The sequence below is a fragment of the Rattus norvegicus genome, chromosome 2 (assembly GCF_021556685.1).
Source record: "Rattus norvegicus strain SHRSP/BbbUtx chromosome 2, alternate assembly SHRSP_T2T, whole genome shotgun sequence".
Lineage (NCBI taxonomy): Eukaryota > Metazoa > Chordata > Mammalia > Rodentia > Muridae > Rattus > Rattus norvegicus.
In genome coordinates this window covers 67,572,871-67,587,815 of record NC_141535.1, presented here as the reverse complement: position 1 = coordinate 67,587,815, position 14,945 = coordinate 67,572,871, and the positions used below count along the sequence as shown (strand labels likewise).

At 37.6% G+C, this 14,945-nt stretch overlaps 1 long non-coding RNA gene across 2 annotated transcripts in view; it reads right to left on the bottom strand.

The window, feature by feature from the left end:
• LOC102552232 (uncharacterized) overlaps positions 1-14,945 on the bottom strand; it is a 212,984-nt gene that overhangs the window by 29,653 nt on the left and 168,386 nt on the right. The window lies entirely within an intron of this gene.

The window sequence follows — 14,945 nt, the reverse complement described above, 5'->3', positions numbered from 1 at the left end:
TGCCTCCTCTTTCAGCCAGTTCTTTCTTCCCAGTTCCAGCAGCCAGCTTTTTACTCAACAAAAGACACTTTAAAAAATATTTTTCTTGGATATTTTATGTATTTACATTTCAAGTATTATTCCCTTTCTCTCCTCTCCCTTACCCCATTTCTCTCCTTCGGCTTCTCTGAGAATGTTTCTGCTCCTACTTACCCACTCCAACCTTAATCCCCTGGCATTACCCTACATTGGGGAAAAAGCCATATTTCTTACTCAAAGAAAAAAGCCATTAAGATAGTGGTAGAGGTTCCACAATTTACTTATTCTGGGTTATCAGCACCAGGACTATGCTTAGTCAATAACTTGAGGGCAACCTGATCTTGCTTCTGTCCCTCAATAGCAGCTTTCTGGTCCCCCGATACAAGCTTTCTGTTTCCTCTCTTAGGAATGGTAAGGAGCGACAAACAATTACATACACAAAGCAGGCCATGGGCCATAGAAATTAGACCAAATATCCTACTGACACTTAGTGCTCTGGCACAGCAATTAACAATTGAAAATACAGGTGCACGCATAAATAGGTATTTGACACAAAATGTGTGCATATAGTGATCTCAACAAATATGAGTACAGAAAAAGGCTTCATTGTTGAGCCTTACTCTACAACTCCATCAAGGCGTTTTTAGGAAATAGTTATAGAAAATCTGTCCTCTGCTCTCCTGCAGATACACTGATTCTGTTTTCCTTCGGAAATGTTTTTTGACAAATATTGACACATTTTCCTTCACTAAATTACAGTAATCCTGTTGTTATATTTAGAATAATTTATTGGACGAATTTTTACTGTATTTGTATGTATGTATGTATGTATGTATGTATGTATGAGTGTGTATATGTGTGTAAGTGTGTGTTTGTGTGTGTGTGTGTGTAATACTAAACATTGAAGGTAAAAATTAGTTTATACAAGGAAGCAGCCATGCTTGAATAAGGTGTCTACCTGAGTGGCAGAAAAAGTTACAAATAAGAGAAAGATTTAATAGAATAGGATATGCCCTGGTCTCAGGAGAAGAGGCAGGAAAGAGAAGGTACTTTAGAGATCAGTGGACAGGGAGATAAAAAGAGGAAAAAGACAATTTTCAACTGAACAGTGGTATAGAACATGTTCTAGAGAGAGATTAAGTTAGACTTCGATGAAAACATAAAGAGCCAGACAATAAGAAGTAGTCAGAAAACCAGAACAAATTATTAAAGTTAGTTTGAGGACAAGCAGGGAAATTCAGGAAAACTGAGAGAAGCCAGATTAAATCAATCAGCCTGAAAAAAGTTTGATTTGTAAGAGTCCATGATTCACTGAAGAATGATACCAGGACTCAAATAGTATGCAAACACAAAGAATGTTTTATTGTGCAGAAGACCATGATGCTGGGGTTTCCCATTACCAAGATAGAGGGACAACCAAGTGAGCTCACAGACTGGATTTAAAGCCCATTGGAATTCCTTGGTAGATGAGAAGAGATTTATCTTACTCTATCTCTAGGCATTGTGGAAACATTATTGGGCCACGAAGGCTTGAGACTATTTTGTTTGTTTGTTTGTTTGTTTTTTGTTTTTTATTTGTGTTTTTTTCTATTAGTAATTGACTTACCTGGGCTTGCCTGGATTTCTCCAGTTCTTAGGCCTAGTCTGCTTAACTGCCAATTTGCAATCTGTTCTGGAATCAGCCTACCCTTCTCAGAGTCAGAACAGCTGAGTTGAACCAGACAATCAGAGCTCAAAAGGAGCAAAGATGTGAGCGTATTTAGCCCTTAAAGGACGAAAATATTTTCAATCTATTTTAGATTGTAAGGAGGCTAGAAGCTTCCAGGCATATACATAGGTTAGCAGAGTGAGCCATTAAGCTGTGGAGACAACAAATACATCTAAGGATAATAGTTTCTTTTACAAATTATTACTAGTAATTAACTAAATTCAGATAAAATAATAATTCAGCTAAATGGTGTTGATTGATTTAATAACATAGTTCTCGCCCAGTCACTTATAGTCCTTAGGTTTTAGAAACTTTACTTCTGACATATGTGTCACACTCAGAAGATGCACTACTATAGAAACAAGGCAAACACTGACATTTTATTCTTAAATTAAAATTAATTTTCAAGTGATTATAAGTTTGGTTAGCTCCTGATAATATGAATATGGATAATTATAAAAGAGATCATATTAAATTTGAAAAGATCAATTCACGGTATTGCCTTAATTTGTAACTAATAGTAACCAAGAAGATACTTTATTTTGTCTTTATGGAGTATTTCATCTTTTTTTATTTTGAAGGACAGAACTCTACTTCCCTACCTTCTTTTTTTTTTTAATGTATTTTACCTTTTTTTTCTTTTTTTTTTATTATTAACTTGAGTATTTCTTATATACATTTCGAGTGTTATTCCCTTTCCCGGTATCCGGGCAAACATCCCCCTCCCCCCTCCCCTTCCTTATGGGTGTTCCCCTCCCAACCCTCCCCCCATTGCCGCCCTCCCCCCACCAGTCTAGTTCACTGGGGGTTCAGTCTTAGCAGGACCCAGGGCTTCCCCTTCCACTGGTGCTCTTACTAGGATATTCATTGCTACCTATGAGGTCAGAGTCCAGGGTCAGTCCATGTATAGTCTTTAGTTAGTGGCTTAGTCCCTGGAAGCTCTGGTTGCTTGGCATTGTTGTACATATGGGGTCTCGAGCCCCTTCAAGCTCTTCCAGTTCTTTCTCTGATTCCTTCAACGGGGGTTCTATTCTCAGTTCAGTGGTTTGCTGCTGGTATTCGCCTCTGTATTTGCTGTATTCAGGCTGTGTCTCTCAGGAGCTATCTACATTGGCTCCTGTTGGTCTGCACTTCTTTGCTTCATCCATCTTGTCTAATTGGGTGGCTGTATATGTATGGGCCACATGTGGGGCAGGCTCTGAATGGGTGTTCCTTCAGTCTCTGTTTTAATCTTTGCCTCTCCCTTCCCTGCCAAGGGTATTCTTGTTCCCCGTTTAAAGAAGGAGTGAAGCATTCACATTTTGATCATCCGTCTTGAGTTTCATTTGTTCTAGGCATCTAGGGTAATTCAAGCATTTGGGCTAATAGCCACTTATCAATGAGTGCATACCATGTATGTCTTTCTGTGATTGGGTTAGCTCACTCAGGATGATGTTTTCCAGTTCCAACCATTTGCCTACGAATTTCATAAAGTCGTTGTTTTTGATAGCTGAGTAATATTCCATTGTGTAGATGTACCACATTTTCTGTATCCATTCCTCTGTTGAAGGGCATCTGGGTTCTTTCCAGCTTCTGGCTATTATAAATAAGGCTGCAATGAACATAGTGGAGCACGTGTCTTTTTTATATGTTGGGGCATCTTTTGGGTATATGCCCAAGAGAGGTATAGCTGGATCCTCAGGCAGTTCAATGTCCAATTTTCTGAGGATCCTCCAGACTGATTTCCAGAATGGTTGTACCAGTTTGCAATCCCACCAACAATGGAGGAGTGTTCCTCTTTCTCCACATCCTCGCCAGCATCTGTTGTCCCCTGAGTTTTTGATCATAGCCATTCTCACTGGTGTGAGGTGAAATCTCAGGGTTGTTTTGATTTGCATTTCCCTTATGAATAAAGATGTTGAACATTTCTTTAGGTGTTTCTCAGCCATTTGTCATTCCTCAGCTGTGAATTCTTTGTTTAGCTCTGAACCCTATTTTTTAATAGGGTTATTTGTTTCCCTGCAGTCTAACTTCTTGAGTTCTTTGTATATTTTGGATATAAGGCCTCTATCGGTTGTAGGATTGGTAAAGATCTTTTCCCAATCTGTTGGTTGCCGTTTTGTCCTAACCACAGTGTCCTTTGCCTTACAGAAGCTTTGCAGTTTTATGAGATCCCATTTGTCGATTCTTGATCTTAGAGCATAAGCCATTGGTGTTTTGTTTAGGAAATTTTTTTCCAGTGCCCATGTGTTCCAGATGCTTCCCTAGTTTTTCTTCTATTAGTTTGAGTGTGTCTGGTTTGATGTGGAGGTCCTTGATCCACTTGGACTTAAGCTTTGTACAGGGTGATAAGCATGGATCGATCTGCATTCTTCTACATGTTGACCTCCAGTTGAACAAGCACCATTTGCTGAAAATGCTATCTTTTTTTCATTGGATGGTTTTGGCTCCTTTGTCAAAAATCAAGTGACCATAGGTGTGTGGGTTCATTTCTGGGTCTTCAATTCTGTTCCATTGGTCTATCTGTCTGTCTCTGTCCCAATACCACGCAGTTTTTATCACTATTGCTTTGTAATACTGCTTGAGTTCAGGAATAGTGATTCCCCCTGAAGTCCTTTTATTGTTGAGGATAGCTTTAGCTATCCTGGGTTTTTGTTATTCCAGATGAATTTGCAAATTGTTCTGTCAAACTCTTTGAAGAATTGGATTGGTATTTTGATGGGGATTGCATTGAATCTGTAGATCGCTTTTGGTAAAATGGCTATTTTTACTATATTAATCCTGCCAATCCATGAGCATGGAAGATCTTTCCATCTTCTGAGATCTTCTTCAATTTCCTTCTTCAGTGTCTTGAAGTTCTTATTGTACAGATCTTTTACTTGCTTGGTTAAAGTCACACCGAGGTACTTTATATTATTTGGGTCTATTATGAAGGGTGTCGTTTCCCTAATTTCTTTCTCGGCTTGTTTCTCTTTTGTATAGAGGAAGGCAACTGATTTATTTGAGTTAATTTTATACCCAGCCACTTTGCTGAAGTTGTCTATCAGCTTTAGTAGTTCTCTGGTGGAACTTTTGGGATCACTTAAATATACTATCATATCATCTGCAAATAGTGATATTTTGACTTCTTCTTTTCCGATCTGTATCCCCTTGACCTCCTTTTGTTGTCTGATTGCTCTGGCTAGAACTTCAAGAACTATATTGAATAAGTAGGGAGAGAGTGGGCAGCCTTGTCTAGTCCCTGATTTTAGTGGGATTGCTTCAAGTTTCTCTCCATTTAGTTTAATGTTAGCAACTGGTTTGCTGTATATGGCTTTTACTATGTTCAGGTATGGGCCTTGAATTCCTATTCTTTCCAGGACTTTTTATCATGAAGGGGTGTTGAATTTTGTCAAATGCTTTCTCAGCGTCTAGTGAAATGATCATGTGGTTTTGTTCTTTCAGTTTGTTTATATAATGGATCACGTTGATGGTTTTCCGTATATTAAACCATCCCTGCATGCCTGGGATGAAGCCTACTTGGTCATGGTGGATGATTGTTTTGATGTGCTCTTGGATTCGGTTTGCCAGAATTTTGTTGAGTATTTTTGCGTCGATATTCATAAGGGAAATTGGTCTGAAGTTCTCTTTCTTTGTTGTGTCTTTGTGTGGTTTAGGTATAAGAGTAATTGTGGCTTCGTAGAAGGTATTCAGTAGTGATCCATCTGTTTCAATTTTGTGGAATAGTTTGGATAATATTGGTATGAGGTCTTCTATGAAGGTTTGATAGAATTCTGCACTAAACCTGTCTGGACCTGTGCTCGTTTTGGTTGGGAGACCTTTAATGACTACTTCTATTTCCTTAGGAGTTATGGGGTTGTTTAACTAGTTTATCTGTTCCTGATTTAACTTCGGTACCTGGTATCTGTCTAGGAAATTGTCCATTTCCTGAAGATTTTCAAGTTTTGTTGAATATAGGTTTTTATAGTAAGACCTGATTATTTTTTGAATTTCCTCTGAATCTGTTGTTATGTCTCCCTTTTCATTTCTGATTTTGTTAATTTGGACGCACTCTCTGTGTCCTCTCGTTAGTCTGGCTAAGGGTTTATCTATCTTGTTGATTTTCTCAAACAACCAACTTTTGGTTCTGTTGATTCTTTCTATGGTCCTTTGTGTTTCTACTTGGTTGATTTCAGCTCTGAGTTTGATTATTTCCTGCCTTCTACTCCTCCTGGGTGTATTTGCTTCTTTTTGTTCTAGAGCTTTTAGGTGTGCTGTCAAGCTGCTGACATATGCTCTTTCCTGTTTCTTTCTGCAGGCACTCAGCGCTATGAGTTTTCCTCTTAGCACAGCTTTCATTGTGTCCCATAAGTTTTGGTATGTTGTACCTTCATTTTCATTAAATTCTAAAAAGTTTTTAATTTCTTTCTTTATTTCTTCCTTGACCAGGTTATCATTGAGTAGAGCATTGTTCAATTTCCAAGTATATGTGGGCATTCATCCTTGATTGTTATTGAAGATCAGTTTTAGGCCGTGGTGGTCCGATAGCACGCATGGGATTATTTCTATCTTTCTGTACCTGTTGAGGCCCGTTTTTTGACCAATTATATGGTCAATTTTGGAGAAAGTACCATGAGGAGCTGAGAAGAAGGTATATCCTTTTGCTTTAGGATAGAATGTTCTATAAATATCCGTTAAGTCCATTTGGCTCATGACTTCTCTTAGTCTGTCTACATCTCTGTTTAATTTCTGTTTCCATGATCTGTCCATTGATGAGAGTGGGGTGTTGAAATCTCCCACTATTATTGTGTGAGGTGCAATGTGTGTTTTGAGCTTTAGTAAGGTTTCTTTTACATATGTAGGTGCCCTTGTATTTGGGGCATAGGTATTTATGATTGAGAGTTCATCTTGGTGGATTTTTCCTTTGATGAATATGAAGTGTCCTTCCTTATCTTTCTTGATGACTTTTAGTTGGAAATTGATTTTATTTGATATTAGAATGGCTACTCCAGCTTGCTTCTTCTGACATTTGCTTGGAAAGTTGTTTTCCAGCCTTTCACTCTGAGGTAGTGTCTGTCTTTGTCTCTGAGGTGTGTTTCCTGTAGGCAGCAGAATGCAGGGTCCTCGTTGCGTATCCAGTTTGTTAATCTATGTCTTTTTATTGGGGAGTTGAGGCCATTGATGTTGAGAGATATTAAGGAATAGTGATTATTGCTTCCCGTTATATTCATATTTGGATGTGAGGTTATGTTTGTGTGCTTTCATTCGCTTTGTTTTGTTGCCAAGACGATTAGTTTCTTGCTTCTTCTAGGGTATAGCTTGCCTCCTTATGTTGGGCTTTACCATTTATTATCCTTTGTAGTGCTGGATTTGTAGAAAGATATTGTATAAATTTGGTTTTGTCATGGAATATCTTGATTTCTCCATCTATGTTAATTGAGAGTTTTACAGGATACAGTAACCTGGGCTGGCCTTTGTGTTCTCTTAGGGTCTGTATGACATCAGTCCAGGATCTTCTGGCCTTCATAGTTTCTGGCGAGAAGTCTGGTGTGATTCTGATAGGTCTGCCTTTATATGTTACTTGACATTTTTCCCTTACTGCTTTTAATATTCTTTCTTTATTTTGTGCGTTTGGTGTTTTGACTATTATGTGACGAGAGGTGTTTCTTTTCTGGTCCAATCTATTTGGAGTTCTGTAGGCTTCTTGTATGCCTATGGGTATCTCTTTTTTTAGGTTAGGGAAGTTTTCTTCTATTATTTTGTTGAAGATATTTACTGGTCCTTTGTGCTGGGAGTCTTCACTCTCTTCTATACCTATTATCCTTAGGTTTGATCTCATTGAGTCCTGGATTTCCTGTATGTTTTGGACCAGTAGCTTTTTCTGCTTTACATTATCTTTGACAGTTGAGTCAATGATTTCTATGGAATCTTCTGCTCCTGAGATTCTCTCTTCCATCTCTTGTATTCTGTTGGTGAGGCTTGTATCTACAGCTCCTTGTCTCTTCTTTTGGTTTTCTATATCCAGAGTTGTTTCCATGTGTTCTTTCTTGATTGCTTCTATTTCCATTTTTGTTCCTTCAACTGTTTGATTGTGTTTTCCTGGAATTCTTTCAGGGATTTTTCCGATTCTTTCAGGGATTTTTGCGATTCCTCTCTGTAGGCTTCTACTTGTTTATTAATGTTTTCCTGTGTTTCCCTAAGGGAGGTCTTCATGTCTTTCTTGAAGTCCTCCAGCATCATGATCAAATATGATTTTGAAACTAGATCTTGCTTTTCTGGTGTGTTTGGATATTCCATGTTTGTTTTGGTGGGAGAATTGGGTCCGATGGTGCCATGTAGTTTTGGTTTCTGTTGCTTGGGTTCCTGCGCTTGCCTCTCGCCATCAGATTATCTCTAGTGTTACTTTGTTCTGCTATTTCTGACAGTGGCTAGACTCTCCTTTAAGCCTGTGTGTCAGGAGTGCTGTAGACCTGTTTTCCTCTCTTTCAGTCAGTTATGGGGACAGAGTGTTCTGCTTTCAGGCGTGTAGTTTTTCCTCTCTACAGGTCTTCAGCTGTTCCTGTGGGCCTGTGTCTTGAGTTCACCAGGCAGCTTTCTTGCAGCAGAAAGGTTGGTCTTACCTGTGGTCCCGAGGCTCAGGTTCGCTCGTGGGGTGCTGCCCACGGGCTCTCTGCAGTGGCAGCAACCAGGAAGATATGCGCCGCCCCTTCCGGGAGCTTCAGTGCCCCAGGGTTCCAGATGGCCTTTGGTGTTTTCCTCTGGCGTCCGAGATGTGTATGCAGAGTGCAGTCTCTTCTGGTTTCCCAGGCGTGTCTGCCTCTCTGAGGGTTTAGCTCTCCCTCCCATGGGATTTGGTTGCACAGAACTGTTTATCTGGTCTGTTTCCTTCAGGTTCTGGTGGTGTCTCAGGCAGGGGTCCTGCCGCTCCTGGGCCCTCCCCCACGGGAGTCCAGAGGCCTTATACAGTTTCCTCTTGGTCCAGGGATGTGGGCAGGGGTGGGCAGTGTTGGTGGTCTCTTCTGCTCTGCAGCCTTAGGAGTGCCCTCCTGATCAGGCGGTGAGGTCTCTTTCCCACAGGGTCTCCCTACCTTCTTTTTTAACTTTTTTCTTTTCCTTTTTTTCTTTTCTTTTCTTTTTTTTCTTTTTCTTATTTTTTTTTTTTCGGAGCTGGGGACCAAACCCAGGGCCTTGTGCTTGGTAGGCAAGTGCTCTACCACTGAGCTAAATCCCCAACCCCCACTTCACTACCTTCTAATGACAAACGTAACCACTTATGTCAATTTGTTATTACTCCCAGATAATCATCTTTGTGGAAAGGAACAAACAAACAGTGTCAAATTTGCAATTGAATATGTCTGTCTCATAATTATGACGTCAAGTTACAGTAAAGAAAATGACCCCAGAAACTTTCTAATAGGACATGGTTCATAGAAATATGTCAGCATTTAAGTATTAAGGATGGTATATTTCCCTCCAGATCTGTAAGTCCTATTCTTAGAGGAAACTTTTCACTAAAAATCAAAAAAAAAAAAAAGATGAGGAGAGAGTAATATGCATGTCCTCTTTCCAAGTGAAAATGGAGGAGGTAATTTCAGATGTAATTTGACTTATGAAGAGGGTTATTTCTCATCAATTCTTGTTAAATTGGACCTATCATTAGTAAAATTCCACTTAAAATTTAGCTTACCAAATTTTATAGTTCAACAAGACACTGAACAATACAGTATTTCTACTTTTTATTATACAGCTATTGGGAGCCTCAGTGTGCAATAGTAATTTAGCATGTCAGAACAGTACTGTATCATGAGTTCAAGAAAATATCTAATTTCAAATCTTGAATCATAGGTTATGGGTATACTTATATTTATGCTAGTGAAACAAAACTAATTTGATCCATTCTCAGGTGATATTTGATACTCTCTTTGCTTTTGGGAGACTTTAATCTATATCAACTTACCTGAAACTAAATATTCTTGAATATAGAAATATACTGCTGTATTAGCTTCCATAGATATAGATAGATAGATAGAGAGAGAGACAGACAGACAGACAGACAGACAAATATAATTCAAAGACTACATATAGACAGACAGACAGATTAAAGACAGATTTCTGGAATTCAGTTCAACTATAGTGAGTGGAACAATACCCCACTAGCTATTTTATATTACTAATGAGACCACTAGTACCAGGAAATGGTTGTCAGCTGACAGGGTCTCATAGAATGCCCCCAAACATTATACATTATTTCCAATGCTATTGTGTACCCTTCACCTTCACAGGGTAAATTCCTTAGGCTAAAGATAGAATATACTTAAATTACAGACTGTGGGAAAATGTACTAGTACTTAAATGGAATTTTCATTCTTTATGTTTAGCAATCATAGTAGTAGCAAGTTTCATATGCCCTATCAGAGGAAGAAAATTATCTTCAACCTCATTCAGATATATACCCCGCAAGCTACTATACTATCTGCCTTACAATATATGTCAACTAGTACAAGACTAAGATGACTATGACGTGGATAACTAATAATGTTTATTAGATGTAAGGCATGTTCCAGTAGATGTAACAATTACCTTTCCCTTTCAATAAAGCCAACTACAGGTTAGAGACATCATGAAGTCATAGCCCCGCTCTTATTTTTCAAGTCTGAAAAGAAAGGGAGAATGAGACTCACAGAGAGAAAAGACAAAACCCGCTCTTATTTTTCAAGTCTGAAAAGAAAGGGAGAATGAGACTCACAGAGAGAAAAGGCAAAATGCAACTCTTGTCATACAGGACTATTCCGCTTGTTTTATTTCTTGCCTATTACCTTGTCGTTGCTCACTAGTGCTTTCTAAACGTCTGCCCTCTTCTAATATAGAGAAAGAAAAGATATTCTTAATAGGGTGTCTTTATGTTTGTTTTATAGGCGTTGTTTTAGGAGTAATACTTTAAATTTCTTACAGTTTAGATTTGAGGTGTATCATCAGGTAAAATTTTTAACCAAGCTCTTATATTAACCCATGTTCTCAGCGTCACACAACACTCATTGCTGGCTCATTTTTCTCTATTGTGATTCTAAGTTGAAAGAAATCATATGTATATTTTCAACCTTCTTTCTCAATCATGTAAATTATGCTTCATACCATACAGCATGCCTAAAAATCATTTGTAAAGTGAAGGAAGTTTTATTGTTATTATTTTCTCTAAGTTGATATACAATGATCTGTTTTTGAAAGTCTATTTTATATGAGCTGTCACTTTGCTGAGTATGAGAAACTTGAATATAATTTTTAAATAGATTCCAAGAGTAATAAATATCCTGGATTGGAGTCAATATGTTTCAAGTAAGTAAACTTTCTTTTGATCTCTCTCTCTCTCTCTCTCTCTCTCTCTCTCTCTCTCTCTCTCTCTCTCTCTCTGTGTCTCTCTCTCTCTGTTTCTTTGTCTCTTTCTGTCTCTGTCTGTCTGTGTATCTGTATGTCTGTCTTTCTTTCACACACACACACACACACACACACATACACACGCACACACATACACACGCACACATTTCTTTTCTCAGTCTTCCCTGTTCTGTCTTTCTTTTATTGATTACATTATGAACTGGTTACCATTATATCTGAGAATCAGGAGGAGAAAAAACCAAATACACAATTGTCCAATTAAATCAAGCTGTGTTTTGGGATGCACCCAGGTTTACCCAGTCAGAGCTGTCTTAACCTCAATCAGAATTTGAGAGAGCAGTTCTCTGATGGCCTCTTCAAGTCTCTTTCATAGGAGAGATAGTATGTTCATTTTAGCAAGAGAGTTGGCTGTTACACATTATTAGAAAGATACAATTTAGTGAAAAGAACAAGGTAAAGGGGTTGTAAAAATTATAAATTGGATCAACAAAGCAGTATTTTTTCTTAAATTAGAACATAGGAGAAACAGGGACTTTTTTCTTAACAACAATCAGAAATCTGCACAGAATAAACAGCAATTGCTTAATTACAAATAGAAACCACAACTTGCAAGAACTTAACATAGGACGACAAACAGTAACTACTTCCTAACTTGTCTTAACTTCAAAGAGAACCCTTAGCTTGCAAGGTATATTTTTCCTGTTTGGGTCTCCCATTAACTTGCAAGGTATATTGTTTCTGCTTTGGTCTCACATTACGAGGCTGTTCCGGTTCAGTATTTTAAGATTTTAACAAAGGATAATAGCTTGTATTCATTGTAGAACAGAGTAGAGCACAGTCAGGGAGATTTTCAAGGTCAAGGAGTACTTATAAAGACCGTTTCATTTCATAGCAGGTTAATGGTGCCTTGCCTTAAGTACTGTTCATTCTTAGATTGGAAAATTTTCAAAAATCAGAACTAAAATATAATCACAATGCTTAAAAATTTCATGATTTATTGATAGATTAAGTATATATATTTAAAATAAATTTAAAGACATTCTTTAGCCATCTAATACATAGATTTCAGGATTTGATTTGATTATTAGAAAGGGAAACATTGACATAAGATAGTTATTGCCTACTACCCACTAGATTTTACACTGATGACTACCAACTAGAGAAATGGGATGGAAGAAACATCCTGAGGTTTTGCTTTATCCATCATCATTATATTAAGAAAGCCATCAATTATTTCCCCATGCAACAACTGTTTTCATCATTAAATTAAGGAAAATCATTTCAGCAAATGATCAGTTAATAGTTCTGCTCTATCTACAATTTTATCTTTGAAAATTGAAAATTATGAGAAGCTTTATGATGTCTTGTCAGGAATTAGTATAAATTCAAACGCCATACACTCAAGGTTAGCAATTAATTCAGCCTGTGATTCTTTTCTCTTATATTTGACGGCTTTAGCAAGGAGCTGGTAATGAAACAATCAACAACCACCATAGAGATCCATAGCCCACTGTCTTATGCCGTGGGTGTTCTTCAGATCATTGGCCAGCCTTTGTGCCTTCATTCAGATTACTAAATAAAATACCACCCCTAAAACATTTATGAGAGAGCACTATGTGCTTACCTTGAGAAGTGTCTACAAAACTGGAGGAGGCAAAATGAAATACTGAAACAGAAACATGTTAGACATGTGAAAGTTACTACACCAAGGGAGTTAAGATGAGCAGGTCTTGAGTTGGTGTGAGCACCTTTAGAGGCTGGCCTGCCGTGGGTTACCATGATCAGTTTGTTTCTGCAAAAAAAAAAAAACAAAAAAACAAAAAACAAAAAACAAAAAACTGAAACCAAAAAGAAAGCAAAACGAAAACACAGAGCTTATTGTCACATGCAGCTAGGCCAGACTACTTATGTGGGTCCTGACAATTCAAAGACAGGTCTAAATGCTTACCTTACAAAATTGTTGGCCCCCTGAAGCAACTTAATGATAATTTTAAATGGAATAATAAGATTTGTCTTTGTAATGAACATATTGATCCAAAAGTATTACAACATTTCAGTTTTATTTTAGACATTATTTTCATTTTTTCTTTCATATATTTCATGAAAATATAGTAAACATTATAAAGACTTCGCTGGTATTTTATATTTAATATATGGAAAGTCTGTTTCTCTTTTCAGACTAATTACTGTGTTAAGGCATATGTATATTTAGAGACTGTTTAAATACAACATAATTTTCTATTTGTGTCATTTAAAATATTCACAAGTATGATATAAATGTATATTTTAAATAGTAAAATTATTATTAGAATTTCATTTTATGGAGCACAAATAAAGTCACAGATATCACCTGAAACTAATTAAAATTATTCTGAAAGAAAAGTGTGCATGATTAATCAACCATTACAATTTAGTTGCAGAAACAACTAAACATATTTAAGATTATTATAAAATCACTAATATAGAAATGTATTGTGTAAAACAGCTAATCTTACTTGAATTCAAATAACTTATCTGTAAATTATACTGTGATTTGAAAGTTTTCATGGTGAAGCTCTTCGTGTATTTTTCTTTTCTCTAATACATGCATTTTTCTTTAAGTGTTTCATGCTTTTATGCAGTGTATCTTGATCATGTCAAGTTTCAAAATGACTCTCCATAAACCTATTGTCAGCACAGCTCCCTTCCATCACCATGTGCTCTTACCTTTTTAGCAGTCACTGCGTCATTCTAATGAGCCCATTGTATATGGGTGAGACCATTAATGGTTTCTCTCCCTCAAGAAGGCTTCATAACACTTTCCAGACTTGTGAGAGTTAACCAACAGAAAAAGTTTATTGGTCAGAGTAAGATTGCTTTCATTCTCTGTTTCAGAGCCTGCCCCACATGTGGCCCATACATATACAGCCACCCAATTAGACAAGATGGATGAAGCAAAGAAGTGCAGACCAACAGGAGCCGGATGTAGATCTCTCCTGAGAGACACAGCCAGAATACAGCAAATACAGAGGCGAATGCCATCAGCAAACCACTGAACTGAGAATAGGTCCCCTATTGAAGGAATCAGAGAAAGAACTGGAAGAGCTTGAAGGGGCTCGAGACCCCAAAAGTACAACAATGCCAAACAACCAGAGCTTCCAGGGACTAAGCCACTACCTAAAGACTATACATGGACTGACCCTGGACTCTGACCCCATAGGTAGCAATGAATATCCTAGTAAGAGCACCAGTGGAAGGGGAAGCCCTGGGTCCTGCCAAGACTGAACCCCCAGTGAACTAGTCTATGGGGGGAGGGCGGCAATGGGGGGAGGGTTGGGAGGGGAACACCCATAAGGAAGGGGAGGGGGGAGGGGGATGTTTGCCCGGAAACCGGGAAAGGGAATAACACTCGAAATGTATATAAGAAATACTCAAGTTAATAAAAAAAAAATAAAAAAAAAAGATTGCTTTCATTGTGTCCTATAACTAGTGCATGTCCTGAGCAATAGCTTCTTACAACCAACCAGGAATAATGGCAAAAGTTTGTCTTATTTTCAGACCTCTAGAGATTGAATGATGAATAATTCATATGTATGTAATCTTGGAATCCATATTTGGCATTGTGATTTTCATGTAATCACTCATGTCCTCTGGGATCAACATTGCACATGCATGTAGCTTACTCCAATTCAGTTGGATTCATTTTGTTTCTTTGGGGTTTTCTTGTTTGTTTGGTTTTTGGTTTTTTTTTTTTTCTTTTGCTGTTATTAATTTGTTCTGTGAATTAGCCTACAAATTAGAATATTTTGGTAAGCCTTTTACATCTTCTTTGTTTTGGTTATTTGATACCCTAAACTAGTGTTTACAACTTTCTTATTGGTACGATATT